We start from the raw sequence: 14213 nt of genomic DNA, 5'->3' as shown, positions 1-14213 counted from the left end.
ATGTGAAATGACCAGTGGGGAGACTGGTCTCCCAATGATCCGCAAGGTGTAAATCTGAAATTTCTCAGACTTGTGAATGTGAAAAATGTCCACACAGAGGAATCAATCCTCCCTGGGAACCAATGCCCTACTGGGAAACACTCCCCATTTCGATGTGAGAACGCGCCAGGTTCAGAAATGGGAGGACCTCCACTCCACGCGTACTTCAGACGGCTGTCTTTCGGGGAGAAAAATCCTCGCTACGGGAGGACCGCTGCGCCACGCGTCCTTACGACCATGATAGGGGAGAAAACTCCTTGCGAAGCAATGAAAGCGTCTTCCGGTGTGGAGTGTAAATGTACACATTTAGGCCAAAAAGGGACTGTCGCTAATTTGGCTTTCTCGCGACGCGCCCAGCAAAACATTGGTTTGGCTTTCTTTTCTGGCCGATTTCCTCCCTCACGGTTCTCATTCCCCTTCGAAAGTTGAAGAGCGTGTCTCTCTCGAGTTAGAAGGGCATTGAGGATTACAAATTGATCATGTGAAATGACCAGTGGGGAGACTGGCCTCCCAATGATCCTCAAGGGGGATTGTAAATCTGAAATTTCTCAGACTTGTGAATGTGAAAAATGTCCACACAGAGGAATCAATCCTCCCTGGGAACCAATGCCCTACTGGGAAACACTCCCCATTTCGATGTGAGAACGCGCCAGGATCAGAAATGGGAGGACCTCCACTCCAAGCGTACTTCAGACGGCTGTCTTTCGGGGAGAAAAATTCTCGCTACGGGAGGACCACTGCGCCACGCGTCCTTACGACCATGATAGGGGAGAAAACTCCTTGCGAAGCAATGAAAGCGTCTTCCGGTGTGGAGTGTAAATGTACACATTTAGGCCAAAAAGCGACTGTCGCTAATTTGGCTTTCTCGCGACGCGCCCAGCAAAACATTGGTTTGGCTTTCTTTTCTGGCCGATTTCCTCCCTCACGGTTCTCAATCCCCTTCGAAAGTTGAAGAGCGTGTCTCTCTCGAGTTAGAAGGGCAGTGAGGATTACAAATTGATCATGTGAAATGACCAGTGGGGAGACTGGTCTCCCAATGATCCGCAAGGGGGATTGTAAATCTGAAATTTCTCAGACTTGTGAATGTGAAAAATGTCCACACAGAGGAATGAATCCTCCCTGGGAACCAATGCCCTACTGGGAAACACTCCCCATTTCGATGTGAGAACGCGCCAGGTTCAGAAATGGGAGGACCTCCACTCCACGCGCACTTCAGACGGCTGTCTTTCGGGGAGAAAAATCCTCGCTACGGGAGGACCGCTGCGCCACGCGTCCTTACGACCATGATAGGGTAGAAAACTCCTTGCGAAGCAATGAAAGCGTCTTCCGGTGTGGAGTGTAAATGTACACATTTAGGCCAAAAAAAGACTGTCGCTAATTTGGCTTTCTCGCGACGCGCCCAGCAAAACATTGGTTTGGCTTTCTTTTCTGGCCGATTTCCTCCCTCAGGGTTCTCATTCCCCTTCGAAAGTTGAAGAGCGTGTCTCTCTCGAGTTAGAAGGGCATTGAGGATTACAAATTGATCATGTGAAATGACCAGTGGGGAGACTGGCCTCCCAATGATCCTCAAGGGGGATTGTAAATCTGAAATTTCTCAGACTTGTGAATGTGAAAAATGTCCACACAGAGGAATCAATCCTCCCTGGGAACCAATGCCCTACTGGGAAACACTCCCCATTTCGATGTGAGAACGCGCCAGGATCAGAAATGGGAGGACCTCCACTCCACGCGTACTTCAGACGGCTGTCTTTCGGGGAGAAAAATCCTCGCTACCGGAGGACCGCTGCGCCACGCGTCCTTACGACCATGATAGGGGAGAAAACTCCTTGCGAAGCAATGTAAGCGTCTTCCGGTGTGGAGTGTAAATGTACACATTTAGGCCAAAAAGGGACTGTCGCTAATTTGGCTTTCTCGCGACGCGCCCAGGAAAACATTGGTTTCGCTTTCTTTTCTGGCCGATTTCCTCCCTCACGGTTCTCATTCCCCTTCGAAAGTTGAAGAGCGTGTCTCTCTCGAGTTAGAAGGGCATTGAGGATTACAAATTGATCATGTGAAATGACCAGTGGGGAGACTGGTCTCCCAATGATCCTCAAGGGGGATTGTAAATCTGAAATTTCTCAGACTTGTGAATGTGAAAAATGTCCACACCAAGGAATCAATCCTCCCTGGGAACCAATGCCCTACTGGGAAACACTCCCCTTTTCGATGTGAGAACGCGCCAGGATCAGAAATGGGAGGACCTCCACTCCACGCGTACTTCAGACGGCTGCCTTTCGGGGAGAAAAATCCTCGCTACGGGAGGACCGCTGCGCCACGCGTCCTTACGACGATGATAGGGGAGAAAACTCCTTGCGAAGCAATGAATGCGTCTTCCGGTGTGGAGTGTAAATGTACACATTTAGGCCAAAAAGCGACTGTCGCTAATTTGGCTTTCTCGCGACGCGCCCAGCAAAACATTGGTTTGGCTTTCTTTTCTGGCCGATTTCCTCCCTCACGGTTCTCATTCCCCTTCGAAAGTTGAAGAGCGTGTCTCTCTCGAGTTAGAAGGGCATTGAGGATTACAAATTGATCATGTGAAATGACCAGTGGGGAGACTGGTCTCCCAATGATCCGCAAGGGGGATTGTAAATCTGAAATTTCTCAGATTTGTGAATGTGAAAAATGTCCACACAGAGGAATCAATCCTCCCTGGGAATCAATGCCCTACTGGGAAACACTCCCCATTTCGATGTGAGAACGCGCCAGGTTCAGAAATGGGAGGACCTCCACTCCACGCGTACTTCAGACGGCTGTCTTTCGGGGAGAAAAATCCTCGCTACGGGAGGACCGCTGCGCCACGCGTCCTTACGACCATGATAGGGGAGAAAACTCCTTGCGAAGCAATGAAAGCGTCTTCCGGTGTGGAGTGTAAATGTACACATTTAGGCCAAAAAGGGACTGTCGCTAATTAGGCTTTCTCGCGACGCGCCCAGAAAAACATTGGTTTGGCTTTCTTTTCTGGCCGATTTCCTCCCTCACGGTTCTCATTCCCCTTGGAAAGTTGAAGAGCGTGTCTCACTCGAGTTAGAAGGGCATTGAGGATTACAAATTGATCATGTGAAATGACCAGTGGGGAGACTGGTCTCCCAATGATCCTCAAGGGGGACGGTAAATCTGAAATTTCTCAGACTTGTGAATGTGAAAAATGTCCACACAGAGGAATCAATCCTCCCTGGGAACCAATGCCCTACTGGGAAACACTCCCCATTTCGATGTGAGAACGCGCCAGGATCAGAAATGGGAGGACCTCCACTCCACGCGTACTTCAGACGGCTGGCTTTCGGGGAGAAAAATCCTCGCTACGGGAGGACCGCTGCGACACGCGTCCTTACGACGATGTTAGTGGAGAAAACTCCTTGCGAAGCAATGAAAGCGTCTTCCGGTGTGGAGTGTAAATGTACACATTTAGGCCAAAAAGGGACTGTCGCTAATTTGGCTTTCTCGCGACGCGCCCAGCAAAACATTGGTTTGGCTTTCTTTTCTGGCCGATTTCCTCCCTCACGGTTCTCATTCCCCTTCGAAAGTTGAAGAGCGTGTCTCTCTCGAGTTAGAAGGGCATTGAGGATTACAAATTGATCATGTGAAATGACCAGTGGGGAGACTGGTCTCCCAATGATCCTCAAAGGGGATTGTAAATCTGAAATTTCTCAGACTTGTGAATGTGAAAAATGTCCACACTGAGGAAACAATCCTCCCTGGGAACCAATGCCCTACTGGGAAACACTCCCCATTTCGATGTGAGAACGCGCCAGGTTCAGAAATGGGAGGACCACCACTCCACGCGTACTTCAGACGGCTGTCTTTCGGGGAGAAAAATCCTCGCTACGGGAGGACCGCTGCGCCACGCGTCCTTACGACGATGATAGGGGAGAAAACTCCTTGCGAAGCAATGAAAGCGTCTTCCGGTGTGGAGTGTAAATGTACACATTTAGGCCAAAAAGGGACTGTCGCTAATTTGGCTTTCTCGCGACGCGCCCAGCAAAACATTGCTTTGGCTTTCTTTTCTGGCCGATTTCCTCCCTCACGGTTTTCATTCCCCTTCGAAAGTTGAAGAGCGTGTCTCTCTCGAGTTAGAAGGGCAGTGAGGATTACAAATTGATCATGTGAAATGACCAGTGGGGAGACTGGTCTCCCAATGAACCTCAAGGGGGAATGTAAATCTGAAATTTCTCAGACTTGTGAATGTGAAAAATGTCCACACAGAGGAATCAATCCTCCCTGGGAACCAATGCCCTACTGGGAAACACTCCCCATTTCGATGTGAGAACGCGCCAGGTTCAGAAATGGGAGGACCTCCACTCCACGCGTACTTCAGACGGCTGGCTTTCGGGGAGAAAAATCCTCGCTACGGGAGGACCGCTGCGCCACGCGTCCTTACGACGATGATAGGGGAGAAAACTCCTTGCGAAGCAATGAAAGCGTCTTCCGGTGTGGAGTGTAAATGTACACATTTAGGCCAAAAAGGGACTGTCGCTAATTTGGCTTTCTCGCGACGCGCCCAGCAAAACATTGCTTTGGCTTTCTTTTCTGGCCGATTTCCTCCCTCACGGTTCTCATTCCCCTTCGAAAGTTGAAGAGCGTGTCTCTCTCGAGTTAGAAGGGCATTGAGGATTACAAATTGATCATGTGAAATGACCAGTGGGGAGACTGGTCTCCCAATGATCCTCAAGGGGGATTGTAAATCTGAAATTTCTCAGACTTGTGAATGTGAAAAATGTCCACACCGAGGAATCAATCCTCCCTGGGAACCAATGCCCTACTGGGAAACACTCCCCTTTTCGATGTGAGAACGCGCCAGGATCAGAAATGGGAGGACCTCCACTCCACGCGTACTTCAGACGGCTGTCTTTCGGGGAGAAAAATCCTCGCTACGGGAGGACCGCTGCGCCACGCGTCCTTACGACGATGATAGGGGAGAAAACTCCTTGCGAAGCAATGAAAGCGTCTTCCGGTGTGGAGTGTAAATGTACACATTTAGGCCAAAAAGGGACTGTCGCTAATTTGGCTTTCTCGCGACGCGCCCAGCAAAACATTGGTTTGGCTTTCTTTTCTGGCCGATTTCCTCCCTCACGGTTCTCATTCCCCTTCGAAAGTTGAAGAGCGTGTCTCTCTCGAGTTAGAAGGGCATTGAGGATTACAAATTGATCATGTGAAATGACCAGTGGGGAGACTGGTCTCCCAATGATCCTCAAGGGGGATTGTAAATCTGAAATTTCTCAGACTTGTGAATGTGAAAAATGTCCACACAGAGGAATCAATCCTCCCTGGGAACCATTGCCCTACTGGGAAACACTCCCCATTTCGATGTGAGAACGCGCCAGGATCAGAAATGGGAGGACCTCCACTCCAAGCGTACTTCAGACGGCTGTCTTTCGGGGAGAAAAATCCTCGCTACGGGAGGACCGCTGCGCCACGCGTCCTTACGACGATGATAGGGGAGAAAACTCCTTGCGAAGCAATGAAAGCGTCTTCCGGTGTGGAGTGTAAATGTACACATTTAGGCCAAAAAGCGACTGTCGCTAATTTGGCTTTCTCGCAACGCGCCCAGCAAAACATTGGTTTGGCTTTCTTTTCTGGCCGATTTCCTCCCTCACGGTTCTCATTCCCCTTCGAAAGTTGAAGAGCGTGTCTCTCTCGAGTTAGAAGGGCAGTGAGGATTACAAATTGATCATGTGAAATGACCAGTGGGGAGACTGGTCTCCCAATGATCCGCAAGGGGGATTGTAAATCTGAAATTTCTCAGACTTGTGAATGTGAAAAATGTCCACACAGAGGAATCAATCCTCCCTGGGAACCAATGCCCTACTGGGAAACACTCCCCATTTCGATGTGAGAACGCGCCAGGTTCAGAAATGGGAGGACCTCCACTCCACGCGTACTTCAGACGGCTGTCTTTCATGGAGAAAAATCCTCGCTACGGGAGGACCGCTGCGCCACGCGTCCTTACGACCATGATAGGGGAGAAACTCCTTGCGAAGCAATGAAAGCGTCTTCCGGTGTGGAGTGTAAATGTACACATTTAGGCCAAAAAGGGACTGTCGCTAATTTGGCTTTCTCGCGACGCGCCCAGCAAAACATTGGTTTGGCTTTCTTTTCTGGCCGATTTCCTCCCTCACGGTTCTCATTCCCCTTGGAAAGTTGAAGAGCGTGTCTCACTCGAGTTAGAAGGGCATTGAGGATTACAAATTGATCATGTGAAATGACCAGTGGGGAGACTGGTCTCCCAATGATCCTCAAGGGGGATGGTAAATCTGAAATTTCTCAGACTTGTGAATGTGAAAAATGTCCACACAGAGGAATCAATCCTCCCTGGGAACCAATGCCCTACTGGGAAACACTCCCCTTTTCGATGTGAGAACGCGCCAGGATCAGAAATGGGAGGACCTCCACTCCACGCGTACTTCAGACGGCTGGCTTTCGGGGAGAAAAATCCTCGCTACGGGAGGACCGCTGCGCCACGCGTCCTTACGACGATGTTAGGGGAGAAAACTCCTTGCGAAGCAATGAAAGCGTCTTCCGGTGTGGAGTGTAAATGTACACATTTAGGCCAAAAAGGGACTGTCGCTAATTTGGCTTTCTCGCGACGCGCCCAGCAAAACATTGGTTTGGCTTTCTTTTCTGGCCGATTTCCTCCCTCACGGTTCTCATTCCCCTTCGAAAGTTGAAGAGCGTGTCTCTCTCGAGTTAGAAGGGCAGTGAGGATTACAAATTGATCATGTGAAATGACCAGTGGGGCGACTGGTCTCCCAATGATCCTCAAGGGGGATTGTAAATCTGAAATTTCTCAGACTTGTGAATGTGAAAAATGTCCATACCGAGGAATCAATCCTCCCTGGGAACCAATGCCCTAATGGGAAACACTCCCCATTTCGATGTGAGAACACGCCAGGATCAGAAATGGGAGGACCTCCACTCCACGCGTACTTCAGACGGCTGTCTTTCGGGGAGAAAAATCCTCGCTACGGGAGGACCGCTACGCCACGCGTCCTTACGACGATGATAGGGGAGAAAACTCCTTGCGAAGCAATGAAAGCGTCTTCCGGTGTGGAGTATAAATGTACACATTTAGGCCAAAAAGGGAATGTCGCTAATTTGGCTTTCTCGCGACGCGCCCAGCAAAACATTTGTTTGGCTTTCTTTTCTGGCCGATTTCCTCCCTCACGGTTTTCATTCCCCTTCGAAAGTTGAAGAGCGTGTCTCTCTCGAGTTAGAAGGGCAGTGAGGATTACAAATTGATCATGTGAAATGACCAGTGGGGAGACTGGTCTCCCAATGATCCTCAAGGGGGATTGTAAATCTGAAATTTCTCAGACTTGTGAATGTGAAAAATGTCCACACAGAGGAATCAATCCTCCCTGAGAACCAATGCCCTACTGGGAAACACTCCCCATTTCGATGTGAGAACGCACCAGGTTCAGAAATGGGAGGACCTCCACTCCACGCGTACTTCAGACGGCTGTCTTTCGGGGAGAAAAATCCTCGCTACGGGAGGACCGCTGCGCCACGCGTCCTTACGACGATGATAGGGGAGAAAACTCCTTGCGAAGCAATGAAAGCGTCTTCCGGTGTGGAGTGTAAATGTACACATTTAGGCCAAAAAGGGACTGTCGCTAATTTGGCTTTCTCGCGTCGCGCCCAGCAAAACATTGGTTTGGCTTTCTTTTCTGGCCGATTTCCTCCCTCACGGTACTCATTCCCCTTCGAAAGTTGAAGAGCGTGTCTCTCTCGAGTTAGAAGGGCATTGAGGATTACAAATTGATCATGTGAAATGACCAGTGGGGAGACTGGTCTCCCAATGATCCTCAAAGGGGATTGTAAATCTGAAATTTCTCAGACTTGTGAATGTGAAAAATGTCCACACTGAGGAAACAATCCTCCCTGGGAACCAATGCCCTACTGGGAAACACTCCCCATTTCGATGTGAGAACGCGCCAGGTTCAGAAATGGGAGGACCACCACTCCACGCGTACTTCAGACGGCTGTCTTTCGGGGAGAAAAATCCTCGCTACGGGAGGACCGCTGCGCCACGCGTCCTTACGACGATGATAGGGGAGAAAACTCCTTGCGAAGCAATGAAAGCGTCTTCCGGTGTGGAGTGTAAATGTACACATTTAGGCCAAAAAGGGACTGTCGCTAATTTGGCTTTCTCGCGACGCGCCCAGCAAAACATTGGTTTGCCTTTCTTTTCTGGCCGATTTCCTCCCTCACGGTTCTCATTCCCCTTCGAAAGTTGAAGAGCGTGTCTCTCTCGAGTTAGAAGGGCATTGAGGATTACAAATTGATCATGTGAAATGACCAGTGGGGAGACTGGTCTCCCAATGATCCTCAAGGGGGATTGTAAATCTGAAATTTCTCAGACTTGTGAATGTGAAAAATGTCCACACTGAGGAATCAATCCTCCCTGGGAACCAATGCCCTACTGGGAAACACTCCCCTTTTCGATGTGAGAACGCGCCAGGTTCAGAAATGGGAGGACCTCCACTCCACGCGTACTTCAGACGGCTGTCTTTCGGGGAGAAAAATCCTCGCTACGGGAGGACCGCTGCGCCACGCGTCCTTACGACGATGTTAGGGGAGAAAACTCCTTGCGAAGCAATGAAAGCGTCTTCCGGTGTGGAGTGTAAATGTACACATTTAGGCCAAAAAGGGACTGTCGCTAATTTGGCTTTCTCGCGACGCGCCCAGCAAGACATTGGTTTGGCTTTCTTTTCTGGCCGATTTCCTCCCTCACGGTTCTCATTCCCCTTCGAAAGTTGAAGAGCGTGTCTCTCTCGAGTTAGAAGGGCATTGAGGATTACAAATTGATCATGTGAAATGACCAGTGGGGAGACTGGTCTCCCAATGATCCTCAAGGGGGATTGTAAATCTGAAATTTCTCAGACTTGTGAATGTGAAAAATGTCCACACAGAGGAATCAATCCTCCCTGGGAACCAATGCCCTACTGGGAAACACTCCCCTTTTCGATGTGAGAACGCGCCAGGATCAGAAATGGGAGGACCTCCACTCCAAGCGTACTTCAGACGGCTGTCTTTCGGGGAGAAAAATTCTCGCTACGGGAGGACCGCTGCGCCACGCGTCCTTACGACGATAATAGGGGAGAAAACTCCTTGCGAAGCAATGAAAGCGTCTTCCGGTGTGGAGTGTAAATGTACACATTTAGGCCAAAAAGCGACTGTCGCTAATTTGGCTTTCTCGCGACGCGCCCAGCAAAACATTGGTTTGGCTTTCTTTTCTGGCCGATTTCCTCCCTCACGGTTCTCATTCCCCTTCGAAAGTTGAAAAGCGTGTCTCTCTCGAGTTAGAAGGGCAGTGAGGATTACAAATTGATCATGTGAAATGACCAGTGGGGAGACTGGTCTCCCAATGATCCGCAAGGGGGATTGTAAATCTGAAATTTCTCAGACTTGTGAATGTGAAAAATGTCCACACAGAGGAATGAATCCTCCCTGGGAACCAATGCCCTACTGGGAAACACTCCCCATTTCGATGTGAGAACGCGCCAGGTTCAGAAATGGGAGGACCTCCACTCCACGCGTACTTCAGACGGCTGTCTTTCGGGGAGAAAAATCCTCGCTACGGGAGGACCGCTGCGCCACGCGTCCTTACGACCATGATAGGGGAGAAAACTCCTTGCGAAGCAATGAAAGCGTCTTCCGGTGTGGAGTGTAAATGTACACATTTAGGCCAAAAAGGGACTGTCGCTAATTTGGCTTTCTCGCGACGCGCCCAGCAAAACATTGGTTTGGCTTTCTTTTCTGGCCGATTTCCTCCCTCACGGTTCTCATTCCCCTTCGAAAGTTGAAGAGCGTGTCTCTCTCGAGTTAGAAGGGCATTGAGGATTACAAATTGATCATGTGAAATGACCAGTGGGGAGACTGGTCTCCCAATGATCCTCAAGGGGGATTGTAAATCTGAAATTTCTCAGACTTGTGAATGTGAAAAATGTCCACACCGAGGAATCAATCCTCCCTGGGAACCAATGCCCTACTGGGAAACACTCCCCTTTTCGATGTGAGAACGCGCCAGGATCAGAAATGGGAGGACCTCCACTCCACGCGTACTTCAGACGGCTGTCTTTCGGGGAGAAAAATCCTCGCTACGGGAGGACCGCTGCGCCACGCGTCCTTACGACGATGATAGGGGAGAAAACTCCTTGCGAAGCAATGAAAGCGTCTTCCGGTGTGGAGTGTAAATGTACACATTTAGGCCAAAAAGGGACTGTCGCTAATTTGGCTTTCTCGCGACGCGCCCAGCAAAACATTGGTTTGGCTTTCTTTTCTGGCCGATTTCCTCCCTCACGGTTCTCATTCCCCTTCGAAAGTTGAAGAGCGTGTCTCTCTCGAGTTAGAAGGGCATTGAGGATTACAAATTGATCATGTGAAATGACCAGTGGGGAGACTGGTCTCCCAATGATCCTCAAGGGGGATTGTAAATCTGAAATTTCTCAGACTTGTGAATGTGAAAAATGTCCACACAGAGGAATCAATCCTCCCTGGGAACCAATGCCCTACTGGGAAACACTCCCCATTTCGATGTGAGAACGCGCCAGGATCAGAAATGGGAGGACCTCCACTCCAAGCGTACTTCAGACGGCTGTCTTTCGGGGAGAAAAATCCTCGCTACGGGAGGACCGCTGCGCCACGCGTCCTTACGACGATAATAGGGGAGAAAACTCCTTGCGAAGCAATGAAAGCGTCTTCCGGTGTGGAGTGTAAATGTACACATTTAGGCCAAAAAGCGACTGTCGCTAATTTGGCTTTCTCGCGACGCGCCCAGCAAAACATTGGTTTGGCTTTCTTTTCTGGCCGATTTCCTCCCTCACGGTTCTCATTCCCCTTCGAAAGTTGAAGAGCGTGTCTCTCTCGAGTTAGAAGGGCAGTGAGGATTACAAATTGATCATGTGAAATGACCAGTGGGGAGACTGGTCTCCCAATGATCCGCAAGGTGTAAATCTGAAATTTCTCAGACTTGTGAATGTGAAAAATGTCCACACAGAGGAATCAATCCTCCCTGGGAACCAATGCCCTACTGGGAAACACTCCCCATTTCGATGTGAGAACGCGCCAGGTTCAGAAATGGGAGGACCTCCACTCCACGCGTACTTCAGACGGCTGTCTTTCGGGGAGAAAAATCCTCGCTACGGGAGGACCGCTGCGCCACGCGTCCTTACGACCATGATAGGGGAGAAAACTCCTTGCGAAGCAATGAAAGCGTCTTCCGGTGTGGAGTGTAAATGTACACATTTAGGCCAAAAAGGGACTGTCGCTAATTTGGCTTTCTCGCGACGCGCCCAGCAAAACATTGGTTTGGCTTTCTTTTCTGGCCGATTTCCTCCCTCACGGTTCTCATTCCCCTTCGAAAGTTGAAGAGCGTGTCTCTCTCGAGTTAGAAGGGCATTGAGGATTACAAATTGATCATGTGAAATGACCAGTGGGGAGACTGGCCTCCCAATGATCCTCAAGGGGGATTGTAAATCTGAAATTTCTCAGACTTGTGAATGTGAAAAATGTCCACACAGAGGAATCAATCCTCCCTGGGAACCAATGCCCTACTGGGAAACACTCCCCATTTCGATGTGAGAACGCGCCAGGATCAGAAATGGGAGGACCTCCACTCCAAGCGTACTTCAGACGGCTGTCTTTCGGGGAGAAAAATTCTCGCTACGGGAGGACCACTGCGCCACGCGTCCTTACGACCATGATAGGGGAGAAAACTCCTTGCGAAGCAATGAAAGCGTCTTCCGGTGTGGAGTGTAAATGTACACATTTAGGCCAAAAAGCGACTGTCGCTAATTTGGCTTTCTCGCGACGCGCCCAGCAAAACATTGGTTTGGCTTTCTTTTCTGGCCGATTTCCTCCCTCACGGTTCTCAATCCCCTTCGAAAGTTGAAGAGCGTGTCTCTCTCGAGTTAGAAGGGCAGTGAGGATTACAAATTGATCATGTGAAATGACCAGTGGGGAGACTGGTCTCCCAATGATCCGCAAGGGGGATTGTAAATCTGAAATTTCTCAGACTTGTGAATGTGAAAAATGTCCACACAGAGGAATGAATCCTCCCTGGGAACCAATGCCCTACTGGGAAACACTCCCCATTTCGATGTGAGAACGCGCCAGGTTCAGAAATGGGAGGACCTCCACTCCACGCGCACTTCAGACGGCTGTCTTTCGGGGAGAAAAATCCTCGCTACGGGAGGACCGCTGCGCCACGCGTCCTTACGACCATGATAGGGTAGAAAACTCCTTGCGAAGCAATGAAAGCGTCTTCCGGTGTGGAGTGTAAATGTACACATTTAGGCCAAAAAAAGACTGTCGCTAATTTGGCTTTCTCGCGACGCGCCCAGCAAAACATTGGTTTGGCTTTCTTTTCTGGCCGATTTCCTCCCTCAGGGTTCTCATTCCCCTTCGAAAGTTGAAGAGCGTGTCTCTCTCGAGTTAGAAGGGCATTGAGGATTACAAATTGATCATGTGAAATGACCAGTGGGGAGACTGGCCTCCCAATGATCCTCAAGGGGGATTGTAAATCTGAAATTTCTCAGACTTGTGAATGTGAAAAATGTCCACACAGAGGAATCAATCCTCCCTGGGAACCAATGCCCTACTGGGAAACACTCCCCATTTCGATGTGAGAACGCGCCAGGATCAGAAATGGGAGGACCTCCACTCCACGCGTACTTCAGACGGCTGTCTTTCGGGGAGAAAAATCCTCGCTACCGGAGGACCGCTGCGCCACGCGTCCTTACGACCATGATAGGGGAGAAAACTCCTTGCGAAGCAATGTAAGCGTCTTCCGATGTGGAGTGTAAATGTACACATTTAGGCCAAAAAGGGACTGTCGCTAATTTGGCTTTCTCGCGACGCGCCCAGGAAAACATTGGTTTCGCTTTCTTTTCTGGCCGATTTCCTCCCTCACGGTTCTCATTCCCCTTCGAAAGTTGAAGAGCGTGTCTCTCTCGAGTTAGAAGGGCATTGAGGATTACAAATTGATCATGTGAAATGACCAGTGGGGAGACTGGTCTCCCAATGATCCTCAAGGGGGATTGTAAATCTGAAATTTCTCAGACTTGTGAATGTGAAAAATGTCCACACCAAGGAATCAATCCTCCCTGGGAACCAATGCCCTACTGGGAAACACTCCCCTTTTCGATGTGAGAACGCGCCAGGATCAGAAATGGGAGGACCTCCACTCCACGCGTACTTCAGACGGCTGCCTTTCGGGGAGAAAAATCCTCGCTACGGGAGGACCGCTGCGCCACGCGTCCTTACGACGATGATAGGGGAGAAAACTCCTTGCGAAGCAATGAATGCGTCTTCCGGTGTGGAGTGTAAATGTACACATTTAGGCCAAAAAGCGACTGTCGCTAATTTGGCTTTCTCGCGACGCGCCCAGCAAAACATTGGTTTGGCTTTCTTTTCTGGCCGATTTCCTCCCTCAGGGTTCTCATTCCCCTTCGAAAGTTGAAGAGCGTGTCTCTCTCGAGTTAGAAGGGCATTGAGGATTACAAATTGATCATGTGAAATGACCAGTGGGGAGACTGGTCTCCCAATGATCCGCAAGGGGGATTGTAAATCTGAAATTTCTCAGATTTGTGAATGTGAAAAATGTCCACACAGAGGAATCAATCCTCCCTGGGAATCAATGCCCTACTGGGAAACACTCCCCATTTCGATGTGAGAACGCGCCAGGTTCAGAAATGGGAGGACCTCCACTCCACGCGTACTTCAGACGGCTGTCTTTCGGGGAGAAAAATCCTCGCTACGGGAGGACCGCTGCGCCACGCGTCCTTACGACCATGATAGGGGAGAAAACTCCTTGCGAAGCAATGAAAGCGTCTTCCGGTGTGGAGTGTAAATGTACACATTTAGGCCAAAAAGGGACTGTCGCTAATTAGGCTTTCTCGCGACGCGCCCAGAAAAACATTGGTTTGGCTTTCTTTTCTGGCCGATTTCCTCCCTCACGGTTCTCATTCCCCTTGGAAAGTTGAAGAGCGTGTCTCACTCGAGTTAGAAGGGCATTGAGGATTACAAATTGATCATGTGAAATGACCAGTGGGGAGACTGGTCTCCCAATGATCCTCAAGGGGGACGGTAAATCTGAAATTTCTCAGACTTGTGAATGTGAAAAATGTCCACACAGA

This window comes from Monodelphis domestica, chromosome 3 (assembly GCF_027887165.1).
Source record: "Monodelphis domestica isolate mMonDom1 chromosome 3, mMonDom1.pri, whole genome shotgun sequence".
NCBI lineage: Eukaryota > Metazoa > Chordata > Mammalia > Didelphimorphia > Didelphidae > Monodelphis > Monodelphis domestica.
Note: the sequence above shows the minus strand (reverse complement) of the source record.